Here is a 19,022-nt window from a genome sequence, read left to right as displayed (position 1 = left end):
CAAAAAGAGCTACAATTGATCCCCTATAGTTGTGGGTCATCAGAAGGCGCGCCCCCCACTCTTGTGGGCCCCTCGTGCACCTCCTGGCCTAATTTCTTCACCTATATATTCCCATATATCCTCAAACCAACAGGGGGAGCCACGAAAACACTTTTCCACCGCTGCAACCTTCTTTTCCCGTGAGATCCCATCTATGGGCCTTTTTCGGCGTCCTGCTGGAGGGGGATTGGATCCCGAGGGCTTCTACATCAACCCTATTGCCCTTCCGTTGAAGCATGAGTAGTTTACTTCAGACCTACAGGTCCATAGCTAGTAGCTAGATGGCTTCTTCTCTCTCTTTAATTCTCAATACCATGTTCTCCTCGATGTTCACTACACGACAGCACTGCATCTGTGACACATAGGTTGGTCGGAAAAATAGCATCCGCCGACAGGCAGTCGGTCGGGAAAGAGTATTGCCGACCGACCGTGTCTGTTGGGCAAAGTCCAGACGGGATAGCCTTTTGATGACCGACATATCTTTGTCGACCGACAGTTGGATGGCGATACAAGACATTGCCGACCAAACATCTCTTGGCACTACTATGAACTTTTACCGATCGATTTTCCGTTGGTACTATCCTAGAACTTTTCTCGACTGACTGTTTGACGGTGCAATCTTTGCCGACCAATATTCTGCTGGCTCTGCTATGTATCTTTCCCGACGGACAATTGGATGGTGTTGTTTTTTTACCAACCGACTCTCCGTTGGCCCTGGCGTAAGCCTTGGCCGACCGATAATAGGAGGTTATTTTCTTTTCCCAGCCAACAGTTCGTCAGCGTTTAGTTTAACTGAGAAATAAATATGAACCTGTTATATATTTCTCATCTGCTTTATACAATATCAATCAAGTTGCATATCTCATCATAGCACAATATCAATCAAGTTAACTAACTTGCATGTACTCACAAAAAAATAAATCATGACCAAAGATTGATAAAACAGTAATTCATTCTCATCAGCCTTCCAACATTTAAATGTTCCAGTCATCGAATCACTCGATAGGTTTACAAAATGATAGATGCATGTCCATCGATTCATTGTTTGCTCCATTACACAAAATACCCAGATGACAAGACGCCGCCATATAGGTCCACAAAATGATCCTAAAAGACATTATTTTTGCTCCATTACACAAGATGTCTAGCGAACACGAACTGCCATCTTCATGGTTCCTTCATGGTCCTTTTGTATGTCTTACCTACAAAGGATACAAAGTCACCGGTGAATTCATGCATTCATAGAGAAAATGGTGAAAATAATAATTGCATAAAGCATCAATGGCGGCGTGTTTAATGCGACAACATGTTTAATTAGAATTTGTACTGTGTTAGACATAATAGAGCATCAATGCCTGATGGCCATGGAATATATTTCATCAAGAAATATGAGCAACATGCATCATCTGGCTGCAGTTTAGCATACAGCCAATTATTGGGAGCAAGACATTCAGGTATAGACTCACGATGGTCAGTTTTTCTAGAAAAAACAACAAATTTTCTTTCTTTATTTTCTCTGGGCTGGAAAAGACTGCAGTGCGCCTGACGATTATATTTATAAAACCATTAGAGAATTACATATGCACGTCAATGCCACAAATTATATTAAATTAAGCCATTAATTTCAGAGAAGCATATGTACTATACATACAAATATTTATAGGTATAAGAGCCAGAACCTGTGAAACTATCAGGTTATCAATAAGAGAAATAAAGAAGATAGAATGTAATATATGAGCCTAGAAACAGGATTCAGAAAATAGCAAAACTATAAAAAAATTGTATGACTACTTTATGGACATGAATCAGGATTCGGTATAAGGATACAATGTACTATATGGACATGAATCTAATTTATTGCTAGTGGAAGAACTACAAAAATTGTATGACTACTTTAAGATCCGAAACTTGGATTGCACCTGACCATTATATTCATAACAGTAGATGTACATTATGAAGGAAATATGCCCTACAGGCAATAATAAAGTTATTATTTATTTCTTTATATCATGATAAATGTTTATTATTCATGCTAGAATTGTATTAACCGGAAACGTAATACTTGTGTGAATACATAGACAAACAAAGTGTCACTAGTATGCCTCTACTTGACTAGCTCGCTAATCGAAGATGGTTATGTTTCCTAACCATAGACATGAGTTGTCATTTGATTAAAGAGATCACATCATTAGGAGAATGATGTGATTGACATGACCCATTCCATTAGCTTAGCACCCGATCGTTTAGTATGTTGCTATTGCTTTCTTCATGACTTATACATGTTCCTATGACTATGAGATTATGCAACTCCCATTTACCGGAAGAACACTTTGTGTGCTACCAAACGTCACAACGTAACTGGGTGATTATAAAGGTGCTCTACAGGTGTCTCCAAAGGTACATGTTGGGTTGGCGTATTTCGAGATTAGGATTTGTTGCTCCGATTGTCGGAGAGGTACCTCTAGGCCCTCTCGGTAATACACATCACTTAAGCCTTGCAAGCAATTCAACTAATAAGTTAGTTGCAAGATGATGTATTAGGAACGAGTAAAGAGACTTACCGGTAACGAGATTGAACTAGGTATTGAGATACCGACGATCGAATCTCGGGCAAGTAACATACCGATGACAAAGGGAACAACGTATGTTGTTATGCGGTCTGACCGATAAAGACCTTCGTAGAATATGTAGGAGCCAATATGAGCATCCAGGTTCCGCTATTGGTTATTGACCGGAGACATGTCTCGGTCATGTCTACATTGTTCTCGAACCCGTAGGGTCCGCACGCTTAACATTACGATGACAGTTTCATTATGAGTTTATATATTTTGATGTACCGAAGGTTGTTCGGAGTCCCGGATGTGATCACGAACTTGACGAGGAGTCTCGAAATGGTCGAGACATAAAGATCGATATATTGGACGACTATATTTGGACACCGGAAAGGTTCCAGGTAAGATTGGGACAATACCGGATCACCGAGAGCTTATCGGAACCCCCGGGGAGGTATATGGGCCTTATTGGGCCTTAGTGGAAAGGAGGGGAAAGGAGCAAGGGAGGGGACGCCCCCCCCCCAAGCCCAATCCGAATTGGGAGGGGGGGCGGCCCCCCTTTCCTTCCTCCCTCCTTCCTCTTCCTTCCCTCTCCTACTCCTAATAGGAAAAGGGGGAGTCCTACTCCCCCCTTGGGCGCGCCACCCTCCTTGGCCGGCCCCCTCCTCCACTCCTTTATATACGGGGGCAGGGGGGGACCCCAGAGACACAACAATTGATCATTGATCTCTTAGCCATGTGCGGTGCCCCCTCCACCATAATCCTCGATAATATTGTAGCGGTGCTTAGGCGAAGCCCTGCGATGGTAGAACATCAAAATCGTCACCACGCCGTCGTGCTGACGGAACTCATCCCCGACACTTTGCTGGATCGGAGTCCAGGGATCGCCATCGAGCTGAACGTGTGCAAAAACTCGGAGGTGTCGTAGTTTCGGTGCTTGATCGGTCGGGCCGTGAAGACATACGACTACATCAACCACGTTGTTATAACGCTTCCGCTTCCGGTCTACGGGGGTACGTAGACAACACTCTCCCCTCTCGTTGCTATGCATCACCATGATCTTGCGTGTGCGTAGGAAATTTTTTGAAATTACTACGTTCCCATCAGTGGCATCCGAGCCTCGGTTTTATGTGCTGATGTTATATGCACGAGTAGAACACAAGTGAGTTGTGGGCGATATAAGTCATCCTGCTTACCAGCATGTCATACTTTGGTTCGGCGGTATTGTTTGATGAAGCGGCCCAGACCGACATTACGCGTACGCTTACGCAAGACTGGTTCTACCGACGTGCTTTGCACACAGGTGGCTGGCGGGTGTCAGTTTCTCCAACTTTAGTTGAACCGAGTGTGGCTACGCCCGGTCCTTGCGAAGGTTAAAATAGCACCAACTTGACAAACTATCATTGTGGTTTTTGATGCGTAGGTAAGATTGGTTCTTGCTATGCCCATAGCAGCCACGTAAAACTTGCAACAAACAAAGTAGAGGACGTCTAACTTGTTTTTGCAGGGCATGTTGTGATGTGATATGGTCAAGGCATGATGCTAAATTTTATTGTATGAGATGATCATGTTTTGTAACCAAGTTATCGCCAACTGGCAGGAGCCATATGGTTGTCGCTTTATTGTATGCAATGCAATCGCCCTGTAATGCTTTACTTTATCACTAGGCGGTAGCGATAGTAGTAGAAGCATAAGATTGGCGAGACGAGAACGATGCTACGATGGAGATCAAGGTGTCGTGCCGGTGACGATGGTGATCATGACGATGCTTCGGAGATGGAGATCACAAGCACAAGATGATGATGGCCATATCATATCACTTATATTGATTGCATGTGATGTTTATCTTTTATGTATCTTATCTTGCTTTGATTGACGGTACCATTATAAGATGATCTCTCACTAAATTTCAAGATAAAAGTGTTCTCCCTGAGTATGCAGCGTTGCCAAAGTTTGTCGTGCCCAGACACCACGTGATGATCGGGTGTGATAAGATCTACGTCCATCTACAACGGGTGCAAGCTAGTTTTGCACACGCAGAATACTCAGGTTAAACTTGACGAGCCTAGCATATGCAGATATGGCCTCGGAACACTGAGACCGAAAGGTCGAGCGTGAATCATATAGTAGATATGATCAACATAGTGATGTTCACCATTGAAAACTACTCCATTTCACGTGATGATCGGTTATGGTTTAGTTGATTTGGATCACATGATCACTTAGAAGATTAGAGGGATGTCTTTATAAGTGGGAGTTCTTAATTAATATGATTAATTTAACTTAAATTTATCATGAACTTAGTACCTGATAGTATCTTTCTTGTTTATGTTTGATTGTAGATAGATGGCCCGTGTTGTTGTTCCGTTGAATTTTAATGCGTTCCTTGAGAAAGCAAAGTTGAAAGATGATGGTAGCAATTATACGGACTGGGTCCGTAACTTGAGGATTATCCTCATTGCTGCACAGAAGAATTACGTCCTGGAAGCACCGCTGGGTGCCACACCTGCTGCTGATGCAACTGACAACGTTAAGAACATCTGGCAGAGCAAAGCTAATGACTACTCGATAGTTCAATGTTCCATGCTTTACAGCTTAGAACCGGGTCTTCAACGATGTTTTGAACGTGATGGATCATATGAGATGTTCCAGGAGTTGAAGCTAATATTTCAAGCAAATGCCCGGATTGAGAGATATGAAGTCTCCAATAAGTTCTATAGCTGCAAGATGGAGAAGAACAGTTCTGTCAGTGAGCATATACTCAAAATGTTTGGGTATAATAATCACTTGATTCAACTGGGAGTTAATCTTCCAGATGATTGCGTCATTGACATAATTCTCCAATCACTTCCACCTAGCTACAAGAGCTTCGTGATGAACTATAATATGCAAGGGATGGATAAGACAATTCCCGAGCTCTTCGCAATGCTAAAAGCTGCGGAGGTAGAAATCAAGAAGGAGCATCTAGTGTTGATGGTCAACAAGACCACTAGTTTCAAGAAAAAGGGCAAGGGGAAGAAGAAGGGGAACTTCAAGAAGAACAGCAAGCAAGTTGCTGCTCAGGAGAAGAAACCCAAGTCTGGACCTAAGCCTGAAACTGAGTGCTTCTACTGCAAGCAGACTGGTCACTGGAAGCGGAACTGCCCCAAGTATTTGGCGGATAAGAAGGATGGCAAGGTGAACAAAGGTATATGTGATATACATGTTATTGATGTGTACCTTACTAGAGCTCGCAGTAGCACCTGGGTATTTGATACTGGTTCTGTTGCTAATATTTGCAACTCGAAACAGGGACTATGGATTAAGCGAACACTGGCGAAGGACGAGGTGACGATGCGCGTGGGAAATGGTTCCAAAGTCGATGTGATCGCGGTCGGCACACTACCTCTACATCTACCATCGGGATTAGTATTAGACCTAAATAATTGTTATTTGGTGCCAGCGTTGAGCATGAGCATTATATCTGGATCTTGTTTGATGCGAGACGGTTATTCATTTAAATCAGAGAATAATGGTTGTTCTATTTATATGAGTAATATCTTTTATGGTCATGCACCCTTGAAGAGTGGTCTATTTTTAATGAATCTTGGTAGTAGTGATACACATATTCATAATGTTGAAGCCAAAAGATGCAGAGTTGATAATGATAGTGCAACTTATTTGTGGCACTGCCATTTAGGTCATATTGGTGTAAAGCGCATGAAGAAACTCCATACTGATGGACTTTTGGAACCACTTGATTATGAATCACTTGGTATTTGCGAACCGTGCCTCAAGGGCAAGATGACTAAAACGTCGTTCTCCGGTACTATGGAGAGAGCAACAGATTTGTTGGAAATCATACATACAGATGTATGTGGTCCAATGAATGTTGAAGCTCGTGGCGGATATCGTTATTTTCTCACCTTCACAGATGATTTAAGTAGATATGGGTATATCTATTTAATGAAACATAAGTCTGAAACATTTGAAAAGTTCAAAGAATTTCAGAGTGAAGTTGAAAATCATCATAACAAGAAAATAAAGTTTCTACAATCTGATCGTGGAGGAGAATATTTGAGTTACGAGTTTGGTTTACATTTGAAACAATGCGGAATAGTTTCGCAACTCACGCCACCCGGAACACCACAGTGTAATGGTGTGTCCGAACGTCGTAATCGTACGTTACTTGATATGGTGCGATCTATGATGTCTCTTACAGATTTACCGCTATCGTTTTGGGGTTATGCTTTAGAGACGGCCGCATTCACGTTAAATAGGGCACCATCAAAATCCGTTGAGACGACGCCTTATGAACTATGGTTTGGCAAGAAACCAAAGTTGTCGTTTCTGAAAGTTTGGGGCTGCGATGCATATGTGAAAAAGCTTCAACCTGATAAGCTCAAACCCAAATCGGAGAAATGTGTCTTCATAGTATACCCGAAGGAAACTGTTGGGTACACCTTCTATCACAGATCCGAAGGCAAGACATTTGTTGCTAAGAATGGATCTTTTCTAGAGAAGGAGTTTCTCCCGAAAGAAGTGAGTGGGAGGAAAGTAGAACTTGATGAGGTAACTGTACCTGCTCCCTTATTGGAAAGTAGTACATCACAGAAACCGGTTTCTTTGACACCTACACCAATTAGTGAGGAAGCTAATGATGATGATCATGAAACTTCAGAACAAGTTACTACTAAACCTCGTAGATCAACCAGAGTAAGATCCGCACCAGAGTGGTACGGTAATCCTGTTCTAGAAGTCATGCTACTAGATAATGATGAACCTACAAACTATGAAGAAGCAACGATGAGCCCAGATTCCGCAAAATGGCTTGAAGCCATGAAATCTGAGATGGGATCCATGTATGAGAACAAAGTGTGGACTTTGGTTGACTTGCCCAATGATCGGCAAGCAATTGAAAATAAATAGATCTTCAAGAAGAAGACTGACGCTGACGGTAATGTTACTGTCTACAAAGCTCGACTTGTCGCAAAAGGTTTTCGACAAGTTCAAGGAATTCACTACGATGAGACCTTCTCACCCGTAGCGATGCTTAAGTCTGTCCGAATCATGTTAGCAATTACCGCATTTTATGATTATGAAATTTGGCAGATGGATGTCAAAACTGCATTCCTGAATGGATTTCTGGAAGAAGAGTTGTATATGATGTAGCCGGAAGGTTTTGTCGATCCAAAAGGAGCTAACAAAGTGTGCAAGCTCCAGCGATCCATTTATGGACTGGTGCAAGCATCTCGGAGTTGGAATAAACGCTTTGATAGTGTGATCAAAGCATTTGGTTTTGTACAGACTTTTGGAGAAGCCTGTATTTACAAGAAAGTGAGTGGGAGCTCTGTAGCATTTCTGATATTATATGTGGATGACATATTGCTAATCGTAAATGATATAGAATTTCTGGATAGCATAAATGGATACTTGAATAAGAGTTTTTCAATGAAAGACCTCGGTGAAGCTGCTTACATATTAGGCATTAAGATCTATAGAGATAGATCAAGACACTTAATTGGACTTTCACAAAGCACATACCTTGACAAAGTTTTGAAGAAGTTCAAAATGGATCAAGCAAAGAAAGGATTCTTGCCTGTGTTACAAGGTCTGAAGTGGAGTAAAGACTTAATGCCCGACCATTGCAGAAGATAGAGAGAAAATGAAAGAAGTTCCCTATGCTTCAGCCATAGGCTCTATCATGTATGCAATGTTGTGTACCAGACCTGATGTGTGCCTTGCTATAAGTCTAGTAGGGAGGTACCAAAGTAATCCAGGAGTGGATCACTGGACAGCGGTCAAGAACATCCTGAAATACCTGAAAAGGACTAAGGATATGTTTCTCGTACATGGAGGTGACAAAGAGCTCATCGTAAATGGTTACGTTGATGCAAGCTTTGACACTGATCCGGATGATTCTAAATCGCAAACCAGATACGTATTTACATTAAACGGTGGAGCTGTCAGTTGGTGCAGTTCTAAACAAAGCGTCGTGGCGGGATCTACATGTGAAGCGGAGTACATAGCTGCTTCAGAAGCAGCAAACGTAGGAGTCTGGATGAAGGAGTTCATATCCGATCTAGGTGTCATACCTAGTGCATCGGGTCCAATGAAAATCTTTTGTGACAATACTGGTGCAATTGCCTTTGCAAAGGAATCCAGATTTCACAAGAGAACCAAGCACATCAAGAGACGCTTCAATTCCATCCGGGATCTAGTCCAGGTGGGAGACATAGAGATTTGCAAGATACATACGGATCTGAATGTAGCAGACCCATTGACTAAGCCTCTTCCACGAGCAAAACATGATCAGCACCAAGGCTCCATGGGTGTTTGAATCATTACTGTGTAATCTAGATTATTGACTCTAGTACAAGTGGGAGACTGAAGGAAATATGCCATAGAGGCAATAATAAAGTTATTATTTATTTCCTTATTCCTTATATCATGATAAATTTTTATTATTCATTCTAGAATTGTATTAACTGGAAACGTAATACTTGTGTGAATACATAGACAAACAAAGTGTCACTAGTATGCCTCTACTTGACTAGCTCATTAATCGAAGATGGTTATGTTTCCTAACCATAGACATGAGTTGTCATTTGATTAACGGGGTCACATCATTAGGAGAATGATGTGATTGACATGACCCATTCCATTAGCTTAGCACCCGATCGTTTAGTATGTTGCTATTGCTTTCTTCATGACTTATACATGTTCCTATGACTATGAGATTATGCAACTCTCGTTTACCGGAGGAACACTCTGTGTGGTACCAAACGTCACAACGTAACTGGGTGATTATAAAGGTGCTCTACAGGTGTCTCCAAAGGTACATGTTGGGTTGGCGTATTTCGAGATTAGGATTTGTCGCTCCGATTGTCGGAGAGGTATCTCTGGGCCCTCTCGGTAATACACATCACTTAAGCCTTGCAAGCAATGCAACTAATAAGTTAGTTACAAGATGATGTATTACAGAACGAGTAAAGAGACTTGCGGGTAACGAGATTGAACTAGGTATTGAGATACCGACGATCGAATCTCGGGCAAGTAACATACCGAAGACAAAGGGAACAACGTATGTTGTTATGCGATCTGACCGATAAAGATCTTCGTAGAATATGTAGGAGCCAATATGAGCATCCAGGTTCCGCTATTGGTTATTGACCGGAGATGTGTCTCGGTCATGTCTACATTGTTCTCGAACCCGTAGGGTCCGCACGCTTAACATTACGATGACAGTTTCATTATGAGTTTATATATTTTGATGTATGTAAGGTTGTTCGGAGTCCCGGATGTGATCACGGACTTGACGAGGAGTCTCGAAATGGTCGAGACATAAAGATCGATATATTGGACGACTATATTTGGACACCGGAAAGGTTCCAGGTAAGATTGGGACAATACCGGATCACCGAGAGGTTATCGGAACCCCCCGGGAGGTATATGGGCCTTATTGGGCCTTAGTGGAAAGGAGGGGAAAGGAGCAAGGGAGGGGGCGCCCCCCCAAGCCCAATCCGAATTGGGATGCCCCCCCCCCCCCCGTTCCTTCCTCCCTCCTTCCTCTTCCTTCCCTCTCCTACTCCTAATAGGAACACTACTAGGAAAAGGGCTAAAGATGAAATTGACACTAATGGTGTTTAATGGGGCTTTTAAGATCTGGGGAGGCAAAAAAATTCAAAAAAATTCAAACTTACTAATGGCGCACCTGCCCATGGTGCGCCATTACTATCTTCCCGCCTTCAAAATTCAAAATAAGTCAAAAAATAAAAAAAAGTTACTAATGGCGCACCTGCCCATGATGCGCCATTAGTATCTTCCTGCCTTCAAAATTCAAAATAAATCAAAAAAAATTGTAATGGCACACCTGCCCGCGGTGCGCCATTACTATGCCGTATATATGGCTGGGCGTGGTCCTCTCCTCCTTACCTCTTCATTCTTCTCCTCCACTCCACCTCTCCTCCACTCCATCTCCTCCTCTCCTCCACTCCATCTCCTCCTCTCCTCCACTCCATCTTCCCTTCTCTCCTCCACCATACTACCCTCCTCCTCTCCAGCGACCTCCTCCTCCTCTTCGGCGACCTCGTCCTCCCTCCTCTCCTCCCCTCCCCTCCCCTCATGGTTTCTCCTCCCTCCTCTCCTCCCATCCCCTCATGGTTTCTCCTTCCTCCTCTCCGATGCTCCGGTGAACTCCTCTCCGGCGACCTCCTCCTCCTCTCTGGTGATGTAGGCGAGCGCCTCTCCGGTGACCTCCTCCTCCTCTCTGGCGAACTCCTCTCCAGCAAAAGAACGTACAAGATCCAAAAATAGGAACAAAATTTGAAATAATATCGTGCCAAAAACGAGCAAAAAAAGAGCAAAAAATGGGCAAAAAAATCACGATCCAGATCCAAATTCAAAATTCAAAAATAGCAATTGCGCATGGTGGGGGTTAGATGGTGCGCCACTACTATTTTCCCGCCTTCAAAATCCAATAACACTAATGGCGCACCAGTGGCCTATACTAATGGCGCACCAGTGGCCTATACTAATGGCGCACCAGTGGTGCGCCATTAGTATACCAGATAGTAATGGTGCACCAGTGGTGCGCCATTAGTAAAAAATACTAGTGGCATGATACTAATGGCGCACCAGTGATGCGCCATTAGTTGGCAAAACTGGTGCGCCATTAGTAGCCCTTTTCCTAGTAGTGGAAAAAGGGGAGTCCTACTCCCGGTGGGAGTTGGACTCCCCCCCTTGGGCGCGCCACCCTCCTTGGCCGGCCCCCTCCTCCACTCCGTTATATGCGGGGGCAGGGGGCACCCCAGAGACACAACAATTGATCATTGATCTCTTAGCCGTGTGCGGTGCCCCCCTCCACCATAATCCTCGATAATATTGTAGTGGTGCTTAGGCGAAGCCCTGCGACGGTAGAACATCAAGATCGTCACCATGTCGTCGTGCTGACGAAACTCATCCCCGACACTTTGCTGGATCGGAGTCCAGGAATCGTCATCGAGCTGAACGTGTGCAAAAACTCGAAGGTGCCGTAGTTTCGGTGCTTGATCGGTCGGGCCGTGAATACGTATGACTACATCAACCGCGTTGTTATAACGCTTCCGCTTCCAGTCTACGAGGGTACGTAGACAACACTCTCCCCTCTCGTTGCTGTGCATCACCATGATCTTGCGTGTGCGTAGGAATTTTTTTGAAATTACTACGTTCCCATCACTAGTGCACAAATTAAATTAAATTTAGAAACTATTGTACACTTGTACATCTCCTACAAGTTTATGTGTTGTTTTCTAGTACATCGCTGGTGCTATTTGAGTATCTTGGTGGCTGATGTGTGGGGTCACAATGGCTATGCTATAAATTGTTGGTGTATGACAGTACCTTAGCAACTTGTGTACTTTGAGCAAAAGAAAGCACCAAGAAGCATCTCTTTTATAGTACCTTAGCGGCGGGATGAGGAAGATGCCCCTGGTTTGTAGGGTTTCATCTAGCAAAGTGATCATGAGTAAGTATCACACATCAAACAATTTGAGATAAGTGGACAGAACACATATTGTAGGTGATTACCTTGCTAGATGGCCACGCAATGGTCCTTGTGACAGCATCAACGATAATTTGTAAACCATCATATTCATAAGGCATGGTGGCATCCCTTCTGATAGCAACATTGACAAGAACCTCATAAGTTGCTGGTCCAAGGGGCTCTCCGCCCACAATAGTGTCTGGGTCAACTGAGATAATCGTTGCCTTGGCAACATGAGTTTCAGGACCAGTCCATGCATATAGAAGCACATCCATACCAATTTGAATCAATAATTATTTTAGAAACATGGAAATGAAACAGAATTTAAACATATAGGTAAGGATGTGAAGATTACAAGGCTTTCATCTTCATGGGCTGGTGAGCTTCTTGCAGGGGGCTTTGCAACAACTCTTCTATGAACAAATGGATCTTCATCATCCTGTTCAACATCTTCTTCGGCATCGTTATCTTTCTCATCTTCAACTCCGGAGTTCTACCAGACAACAATATGGAAATAGAGTTAGTGCATGCAAGATGGATTAATGATGCAATGAAAAGATGTGAAAATAGTTCATTACTTGTCGAGAATTGGAACCATGCTGCGAGCTAGGAGTTTCCAGATTATGCCCTTCCTTGTGAAGCTAACATCAATTCAATTCGGTTCATTCGTTCCTCCATTTGTCACACATGCCCCTGGAGCATGTTAAAGCGATTTTCAGCTTCTCAGCGCCCTTCCGTTGCAACTAGAACTCTTGTGCTCAGTTTACCCCGTGTACCCAGTGTGCCCAAATCTTGAGGTGTTAGCTCTAGACCTAACACACGGACACGACCCCTGGGCTCCTTCAGTCCACATACACGTGCAAACAGATCACCTTCTTTAATGCTTTTGTCCTTCCATTCAGGGTGCTTTTCAGCACTCTCTATGAGTTCTTTCTACAAAATGATATTTACTTGCTCTATAAATTGTACTTGTACAATTTCTGAGTAATACTGAAAAACATGGCAAAAGAGACTTACAATTGTATGCTGCTGCCTGTGGCACATAACTCCCTTTCCTTTCCCCTTTCTTGCATGTATGTGTTTCGATATAAACTTCATCTCTCTGAGGATCATGCCCAAGTTTGACAGCCTACAATCATTTATTTATTTCAATATGCATTAGTCACTGAATCACAGTGGCATATCATTTATAATTGGGGTAATTGTTTTTACCATTTCATTGGCAACATTGGCATGAATCTTGCTACCAGATGTACGAGGTACTGCATTGGCACGATTCTTTTTGGTGATAGCACTACGAGACTACAAGCAAAAAGTAAATAAGATTTATCACACATATTGTTTGTGTTTTGAGAATCATTACATGCATATTTGTTTATCTATGTCCAGGACAGAGTGTGCTACAAAGATATACTACAGTTTTGATTAGCAGGATGACTTACTTCAAATGCCGAAGATCTCCAATAAGTAATAAGGGTCTTCCAGTCAGCTTCACTAATTCTGTTGTCACGTCTTTTCATAACTTGTGCATCAGTGAGCGCAGCATCAAACTTGTACCTCTTTAAATCTGACTTCCAATCCTTCCATTTTTTGTGAGAAGTGTTGATAACAAAGCTCAAAGCAATTGAGTCCAGCTCATAAAATGCCTATTAAAATGAGAGAAAACAGGAAACTCGGTTAGATGGCATTAAAAAAGAGTGTGTAAGTTATAAATTATGCTCATTTCTACCTTCAAGGTCTCCCACACTAACAACTTTTTCTCTACATCAACATCTTGCCAATCTAACTCTTGAGGTGGTATATGCTTCCTCACCAAAGTACCAATGAAATTGGCAAATTCGGTTGCATCTGGCCCAACATTAAGTGGAATATGGATTTTGGGTGATTCAGCCTTGCATATATGTTAGCCTTTCAAGTAATTTTCTTCCACCTTTCTTTTGACTACCATCACCATCAAGCTCACGAGTAATCTCTTCATGCAATAAAATTAACATAGTCATACAACAATTCTAGCCAGCGACATTAGGTTAGAATATGAACAATTCTAGCAAGTGACATTAGGCTACCTTTGGAAGGCTAATGCTCAGGATCAACATGATCTTGATCTTTTGATACCCTAGACCTCAAAACACGCCCTTCTTCATGCTTACAGGTGCACTGGAGGGTGCCTGCGTAGATATATAGGTTAGTGTTGCAAGCTACATTTGCTTCCTTCAGGTAGAACATGAATGTGATGGAAGCTACATACCTTTCTTTTCTTTTGGGGGGCTTGGTTCGCTTCCATATCTTCCTGCATAGAAGCTCTTGTTGCTCGTATCGCTGCTAGCCGTTTATTATTCTGTTCAATGGTCTTGCTTCTCAACAGTTCATACTCTACCGCTTTCAGTTGTTCCTCCGTGACCCCACCATGTTTAGCTCTTCCGTTTGCGCTTGCCATTTTTCCTCCTGCAAAAGACACACTATGTGAGTACATCGCTGAAAATACAAAACATTAGAGGATCATACACAACACTTAATTTTTTCAATATCACTTGCTTTAAGAACTAGTCCATCTATATCTGTCCTAGCAGAACCAACGCATCCTTCCGCAACACTCACACGTATAGCAGTACATGGATCAGGCAACGTCACACGTAAAACATTACCGTTGTCATCTTTAGATTCTTCTATGTCATATAATGATGGAACAACAACAGTAGACCACTCAGCATGAATGGGATCTTCAACATAGTAAACTTGAGTTGCTTGTGTGGCTAATATGAAGGGCCCGTATGATATTTTCTCACCGGTATTGAACAAATGCTTGAAATTCACAGAAGTTATTCCAAACTGATCAGTTTGCACCCATTCATCTTCTACACGATTATCAACCCAGTCACATTTGAACAACATTACTTTCCCTTCATGTTGATAATTCAACTCAAGAATTTTCTTTATAATGCCATTATAGGTCTTGTTTCTTACACTAATATTGTCACCTTTTCCTTTTGCAAAGGATGTGGTTTGTGCAACAAGAGCTACTCCACTACTCTGAAGTGACCGACCCTCATCATATGATTGTGTATGAAAGTCTATCCCATTTATAGTGTAGCTACTATACTTCATAGCAACCAAGTTTGGCTCTTTAGCTAATATTTTTATCTCATGAAGTGCTTCATCGCCCATCTCTGCCACCTGTGATTATGAAATGCTATTGTTACTCTACAATGGGATGGAATTATATGTCTTATAGGTTGACAGTCACATGCCCACTTACGTGCAATTTAAACCACTCATGAAAGCTCTCGTAATGCACACGCTTGACTTCTCGATGACTTCGAACACCAATAGAAGAAAGGTAATCCATATGTTTGCTGCATATAGGTTGTATTTATCAATTGACAAGGAGGAGAGAAATAACCTACTAGCAATACATAGTAGGGATATCTTACTCTAGGTATGGTTCTATGTTGTCATAATTGAACAAGACGTATATGTGGGCTTGTAGCCAAGTTTTGTTATCTAGCATCACCATGCACTTGCCAGCCAGCCCTCGACCAATGTTGTGGAAGAAAGGAGTTGTATCATCAACTTCCATATCCAAACCTCCATCCTTCCTAGCTCAATTCAATCGACTCTCTTCATCCAGATAGTGTGATCAAAATGTCAAGCTCTCATCAAACAAATAGCCCTCTACAATTGATCCTTCCGCATGACTTCTGGTGTGGACATGTCCTTGAGCTTCCCTATATACCTCTCTATAGCCCACATGCTGTGAAAATGTATTGGACCAACTATCATTGCTTGTGCTGGAAGATGAACCATCAAATGTACCATAATATCAAAAAATGATGGGAGGAATATGGCCTCAAGAAGGCTCAAGGTCTCAGCTATTTCATCCTGCAACCTTTGCATGTCACTTATGCGAATAACCTGTGAGTACATTCGCTTGAAAAATCTACTCACACGAATCAGTACCGCACTCACTCTTTCTAGTAATGTTCTTCTCACTTCAAGTGGCAGCAAGTCTTGCAAAAGGACATGGTTGTCATGGCTCTTTAGCCCGGCTATCTTTTTCTCCTTAACATGCACATTACGGCGTATGTCAGATTCATAACCATTAGGAAACATGGCATTTTTAAATACTCTGCAAAATGTCCTCTGCTGATCAGATTCCATTGTGTAAGGTGCCGGAGGAAAAAAACTTCATCATCATCAAGATCAATAGGTTGAAGATCCTTTCTAATATTGAGTGCTTGAAGGTCATATCGAGAATTAATATTATCCTGGGTTTTTCCATTGACTGCCAACAAAGTGTGAACTATGTTCTCACACATGTTTTTTTCTATGTGCATGATATCAAAGTTATGATACATCTTCAAATCCTTCCAATATGGTAGTTTAAACCAAATAGACTTTCTTTTCCAAATGATCAGCGGATACCCTTTCTTGCATTTCTTAGTTCTAGGCTTCTTCGTTATAAGATCCTTCCCAAACTTGGTTTGCATATTTTCTGTCAGCTCTAAGATTTGCCTACCGGAAAGTGGAACAGGTGTTGTCCCACGTTCTATGTCACCAAATGTGTGTGTATCATACCTCAAGGGGTGATCTGCACGTAAGAACCTACGATGCCCCATATAGCAAGTCTTGCTACCATTTTTTAGCCTAAGAGAACATAATTGAGAGTGGCATTCAGGGCAAGCTCCTTCTCTAGAGGAAGCACATGCAACCAAAGACCCAAGACCCGGTTTATCCGTAATTGTGCATATTATGGCAGCATGCAACTGAAAATACTCTCCGGTTGAAGCATCATAGGTCCTAACACCATCAAGAAACATATCTAGCATATCATCAACTAGTGGCTCAAGATAGACATCAATATCACTACCAGGAGAATTTCTGCCAGGAATCAACAGTGATAGGATGAAATTTGATTGCTTCATAATCATCCAGGGTGGAAAGTTATAAGGAATCAATAATACTAGCCAAATGCTATAGCTGAGATTCATGGATCTAAACGGATTAAAACCATTGGCACATACTACAAGCTTAAGATTTCTGCTTTCTTTTGCAAAATCTTTATTTTTTCATAAAAATCTTTCCAAAGGAGGGAATCTTTAGGATGCCTAATCAAGCCATCTTGTGTGCGCTCTTCTGCAGGCCATCTTGTGAGAGCCGCGGTTCTGGAACACACACAAACAACCTTTGAGGCCTCTTCTTTATTGGGAAGTAACGAAGAACCTTCTTAGGAACCTTGTGGACACGTTTCCCATCTGCACTCTTCCTTTCAGATTTCCATCTTGAAGCCTTACATTCTGGGCATGAATTGGCATTGGCATTGTTCTTCCAAAATAGAATGCAATCATTTTCACATGCATGGATATTAACATACCCAAGTCCTAGGCATTGGACTAGTTTTTTTAGCTTCATTGGAGTTTTTGGGTATTGCGGACTAAGGGTAAGCATCTTTTAGTAGATCTAACAGCAGATCAAAACTTCTATCAGACTACCCTCCAAGCAGTTTGGTGTGAAGAAGTCTCACTAGGAAACGAAGCTTTGAGAAATTCTTACAGCGTCGATATAGCTCTTGTCTAGAATCAGCTTCAAGTTTGTGGAGATATTCTAGAAAAGAATCATCCTGATCTAAACCACAATCATCTTCAAGATCTCCCCCTTTATCTGAACTAGCAGCAAGATCTCTTAGCAAATCAGATATATCATCGCCCTCATCCCTATCGTCACCCTCATCTAGATTTGGAGGAATGGAAGAAGAAGAGACATGTTCTCCATGAAACATCCACTGTTTGTAGCCATCTACAAATCCCTCGCATACCAGGTGCTCACGGACTTCAGACTCTTCTCTCCAGTACGAGTTCACATAGTTTTCACAAGGACATAAGATTTTATTCTCAACCGATGATTTATTAAATGCATAGCCTAGGAATTTGACGAGCCCTTGTAAGTACTTCTCTGTATGCCTACATGCAAGTGTACATGTGTAGTGTGTTATATATAGTTTCAGCGTATAAGCAAAACAAAATATATATGCGGCGCTATACCTAGGCGCATCCATCCAACCTTTATCCATGGTATCTTAGCTTTACAACTGGTTACTACCAAGTCAACGCCAAATCCTGAACGAATAATATCAAAACCAGAGAATGCAAGGAATCAATTTAAGTATTGTAAATAAATTGGCGCGGAAAAGAAACGAAGAATCATAGAACCAATTCAATGGTAGTACACATAGTAAAGGCAGATACCACCATAAATAAAATGGATCAAAGTTGTGGTTGACTCACCAACTGGTGGAGGATGCTGCGACAAGCACGGGAGGGGGATCGCTGCACCGCAGCTGGAAGCTGAGTCGTTGGCAGCAAGAATCCTAATAACCAAAATAATTAGACAATATAAAAGTCATTGTCCAACATGAGCAGGCATATCTACATATTCATGACATCCACACATACGGAGGGCCTCTGGACTTGAGTGGGGAAGAGAAACTCACCTAGTGGTTGCAGCAAATATTCTACAACTTCTCTTTCTTGGCTCAATGTTACCCGCAGTGCTCCTCTATGTTACCTGTAGAAAAAACAAGACAGATGAACAAGTAGACTACAACTTTTGAGATGTTGTGCTTTATATATTTACAGCTCGCTGCCATGTTTTCTTTCACTTCAAAATCTACTTCAGTAAACAAAAGAGAAAATCAAGTTTAAAATTTTTGTTACTGAAAGTTAGGTATAACATCGGGTCAGTTAAGTTGTATGTTTTCAGAGACTCCAGTTTTTTGGATGTATGTCCGGGTTGCATGTTTGTAAAGGAAACATGATTCTAAAAGTCAAGATGATGCTTTTTAATGAAGTAATACATACTGTTGTCAAGGTCAATCCATATGCATGAAAATATTTAGCTCCTCAACGCTCTTTTTGTGTATTAACTTTATAGTT

This window comes from Triticum dicoccoides, chromosome 5A (genome assembly GCF_002162155.2).
Source record: "Triticum dicoccoides isolate Atlit2015 ecotype Zavitan chromosome 5A, WEW_v2.0, whole genome shotgun sequence".
Lineage (NCBI taxonomy): Eukaryota > Viridiplantae > Streptophyta > Magnoliopsida > Poales > Poaceae > Triticum > Triticum dicoccoides.
Note: the sequence above shows the minus strand (reverse complement) of the source record.